The sequence below is a fragment of the Austrofundulus limnaeus genome, unplaced genomic scaffold (assembly GCF_001266775.1).
Source record: "Austrofundulus limnaeus strain Quisiro unplaced genomic scaffold, Austrofundulus_limnaeus-1.0 Scaffold127, whole genome shotgun sequence".
In the NCBI taxonomy this organism is placed as follows: Eukaryota; Metazoa; Chordata; class Actinopteri; order Cyprinodontiformes; family Rivulidae; genus Austrofundulus; species Austrofundulus limnaeus.
This window is the reverse complement of record NW_013952529.1, coordinates 89,382-93,858: the sequence shown is the minus strand read 5'-3', so window position 1 is coordinate 93,858 and position 4,477 is coordinate 89,382.

The window sequence follows — 4,477 nt, the reverse complement described above, 5'->3', positions numbered from 1 at the left end:
AGAAATCTCTGTGTATTTTTAGTTCAGGTAAAGGTTATTTATTTAGCATTTTTCAGCAGCAAGGTGATACAAAGTGATTTACGTGATTTAAGAAATGATACAAAAAAGGCAGAGTACTCTAAGACATCATGACACACTTTTTGTTTATTGACCTCTGGGTTTGTAGTTTCATAGTTCTAATTATTGGAACTGGTTTAAAGGGCCTGTGATGTCAAATTTTTGTAATACATATGATTACATTATTTGAAAGAAGACATTGATAAAATATTGCAAAAGAAATTTCACGCCGCTGAGATGATCAGTTGTTGAGATATTTGCCTGTGAACTAACAGGAAGTGATGTCAGAGGGGAACATCTGGATGTAAACAGAGCGATGCTACAACAGCTAACAACACAAACTGTAGAGAAGAATCTGATGTTTCTGTAGATTATTTTTGAGTCTCTATCAGAGAGATGAAGTAGAGTCAGAGTTTAAATATTATTGTTTCATTAAACAAAGACCAGAGAGTTTTATTTGTTAAAGAGTTCCCCTTTGATGTCACTTCCTGTTTCACTTTGGCTGAGACAAGTTCAAAGGAAAATATGCCAATTATGGGATAAATGGGTAAAATTGTGTGTATTGTTCCAACATTTTTAAAAATAAAGATGTTTTCTTTGACTTTTAGTATTTGAAGAATATGAATGTCACAGAAACTTTAAGTGTAAATAATCTGCATAATATAAAGGCTGTGTAATATACTAACATTTGCTTTATGAGAAGGCACTTCAGCGCTATCTAAGCTACAACAAACATACAGAATACAGATACAGGCAACATAATCTAAGACATAAATAGCCAGTGTAATTTAAGACATCATAGGCATTTTTTTGGGGAAAATGTACGTAAAGCTAAATATTTTGAAAAGTATAAAAGGTATAGACCCTAAAAGTCGGCCTTCAGCTCCTGATTCAGCTGCATGTTTTCATACAGAAACAGCTAAAACAGCACAAAGTTTTAACGTAGTTAGATCCCAAAGCCAACTAAAAACAACCCGGTGCTGACTCAGCGTTCAGGCCGTGAGTCGTGCAGTTTTTCAGTGTCCTGGCTTTGAACGTGTGTGACTTTAATAACAGCAGCGCTCTGTTCTGTCCCACATGCTGAACATCACGGCCCGGCCCAGGAGCAGGAGGCCGATCGAGTTTCCTGAGGTCCACACCGAGCGGCTCACAGCTGGAGCAGCTGCAGCGCTTAGATCATCAGTTTGTTCAGCAGGCCTCTGGTCTCTGCGTCAGGAGGTGTTAGCTGTAACATTAGCCAGGGGGGGAGGGGGGCAGGGGGTCACCAACATGACCAAAACCTTCAGTGTGTCATTTGTGTTGTTGTTTCAGCCTCATGCTTCAGGAAATCAGGCCCTCTCAGCAGGAGAGCTGCTCTCCCATCGACACACTTTCCTCACATCTTCATCTCACGCTGTTTAATAACCGAGCTGCAGAAGGACCGAGCTGCAGAAGGTCTGAGCTGCAGAAGGTCTGAGCTGCAGAAGGNGAGCTGCAGAAGGTCTGAGCTGCAGAAGGTCTGAGCTGCAGAAGGTCTGAGCTGCAGCGCACAAATCACAGCTCAGAGAAAAGGAAGAGTTATAAATCTCACAGCTAGAACAAGAAAAACTCCTCCTGAGGATTCATTTATTGTCATTTGCAGGTTAATAAGAGTGAACGATGCTGTGAACTTCTTAAGATGAGAAGAAACCCTTCGACTCCCTATAAACCAGGGATCTTAACCTTTTTGACCTCGGGGCCCAGTTTATTGAACATAAAGAGACACGAGGCCCAGTCACACATTACCAATGTATGGATCAAAATGATAATTATTCTAAATCTTGGTTTAATTTTTTTATTGTATTTACATATAACTAATCTAACATAACTAAATTAAATACACTTACAGTTTTAAAGTAAATCTCCTGTCAAATAATCACAAGACATGAATAACAAACAGTTTTATATTGTAACCTGCCCATAACAATTATTTGAACAAATACAAAGGTCAGTCAACAGACCACTCAGGCTTATCAACACAAAAATACATATTTTGTAATTTAAACAATAACAAAAATAGACAATTCAAAAAATAAAATCATGGGCATAAAATAAATAAATTAAAAATGTTTAATGTAAATGTTTCAAATAAAAAAATTGTAAAAATAAATTTGATAAAGTACAAATGAAAATATAACATTTTTAAACTATTGCAACCAGAAGCTGCTCTTCATATTAGTGACAAACTTTGGTGTTTTTTGATGGGTTACCTTTATTTTTGCTTCTACTTTWCYTTTAAAATAAGTTTCCATTCTCAGCAGGTTTCTAAGGTTCTTCTTCTCTGTATTAAAAAAGTTGTTAAACATCTGAGTGGTGCACTACTGCTACTAGTGGTGAGAAAGTGTATTYCACCTTATTAAAATCAATGTGGTCCCACGGCCCTCTGCGGCCCAAAGTTAAAAACTGTTGTTCTTTTGAGGCCCTGAAGGTGGCGCTCACCCACGGGTTAAGAATCTCTGCTTTAAAGGGTATTTAGTAAAGTTTAGTTTTATTCAAATCTAAGCTGGCCGACCTAAAATCAAGAGAAACTGAAGCTGCTGACAGTGGGGTGGCCATGGTAACCACACCGCTGCGTCTCTCACTCCCTGGCAGGGTGAAAACCGATGATGTTTTTTTATTAATTAACCCTTCATGTGTTCAGAATGAACACTGGTGTTCCCCCTGGCCTCAGCCGGAGCAGAACCTCCTGGTTCCTGGCAGTGAAACGTGATGTTTATAATCAGTCCTTTATATCTTGTAGCTGCTGACCCCGGGGTTAGCGGCTGCAGCTGATATTTCATCCTTTGTGAGCAGTTAGTTATACAAACACTGTGCTGAGGAAACAGTGGAGGGGTCTGAGCAGGTAGAGACGGGGATCTGTCGACAGCGAGCCTTGGAAACGCTTCCATCTGCATAATGAGGCGGAGAGGCGGCGAGCGGCGCGGCCTTGAGCTGAAAGAACAACTCTGAGCAGAGAGAAGGCGATGAAGTTTCACTAAAGTGTTTCCTGGCAGCGCGCAGAGTGTCAGAGCCCACTAAACCCGTCAGGACAGGATTTCTACTGTTTCCCTGTGTGAGTGTTGGAGCAGGCAGCAGGTAGAAACACCCTGCAGGTGAAACACTTTCTGTTTTTCTCTGCTGCTCAGAACCGTTCCCGACCCGGCCTGGAAGTGTTTCAGTCCCGTCGAAGCACCAAGGAGAGGAGCTCCTCTGCTTCGAAACATCCTTTTATGTGAGAGAGAAAGGCGGTTCTGTCCCATGATGCTTTGCAGCTGCCGCTCGCTCTGACAGCTTCACCCATCAGGACGAGAAGCAGAGGAGCACCTGTGAAAACACAACGTTTCCTGGCTTTTACTAAAGCTGTTAGCAAAATATCTTACCCTCCAAACAGTGGGGTTGTGAAACAAAAAGAAACGAAACAAAGTCAACAAATCAAACGTTTAAACGTGTGTTTTTGTCAAATCTTGTCCTGAATTTGTCTCTGCGGCGCAGAGGGAGTTGAACGTCAGGTTAAATGTAAAGTTCGGACCTTGTGGCATCACATGGCGCACACATTTTTGTGTTTTGGCCAACGTACACTCTCACTGTTCTCTGTTTTTTAACAGAGATGAAGGCTGGCTCAGTTTGACGCTCGGGCCTGGGTTCAGAACACGACACCTCTCTCGCATGTCAGAGCGGCCGGGTCGAGCCGAGCGGAGCGGGACTGAAGTTTTTATAATCAGAATTTATTTCCAGCTGTTTGTCTTGGCCTGTGCTCGCTCTGATGTTTTATGTGTTGGACAGACGGGGACTGCAGAGGAAGAACAGAGATGCTGAGAGGCATGAACAGCTTGTCAGCACCTGATGGAACGGTTCTGTTCAGAGAAACCCAAACATTGTTCAGGCACAGAACCTCCGACATCTCAGTCCTACAAAGATAAAACAAACCGTCATGTTGACATTTGAGCTAACAGTTGTTTACCCTCCTGAGACCCGAGCCTTTTCTGGATATGCACTTTTTTCTTTCTCTAAGATACACGGGATTAGTAGGACCTAATAAGCATAATAACTAGACCCTGTCATGCTACAGGAAGTGGATTTTGCAAAAAAAATTATGTCCTCATTTGAGGACACTGGGTCTCAAAATTGTTGGCGCTATGGCAGGTATGGTCAGTCCTGGTCCTGGAGGGCCACAGCCCTGCTACCTGTTCCTCTGCTCCAACACACCTGATATGAAGGATGATTATCAGGCTGCTGCAGTACGGAGGACCAACACTGACATAATTAGAAATAAAAGCAGAATTATATGAATCACTAACTGAATACACTTAAAATGCACCAATTAATTTAAAAAAGAAGAACTTTATTTCCTGTTTTATATTTTAATTCACTTTCATATTTATTTTTCCAGATTAGTTCCAATAAATTAGTCTATATATTTGAA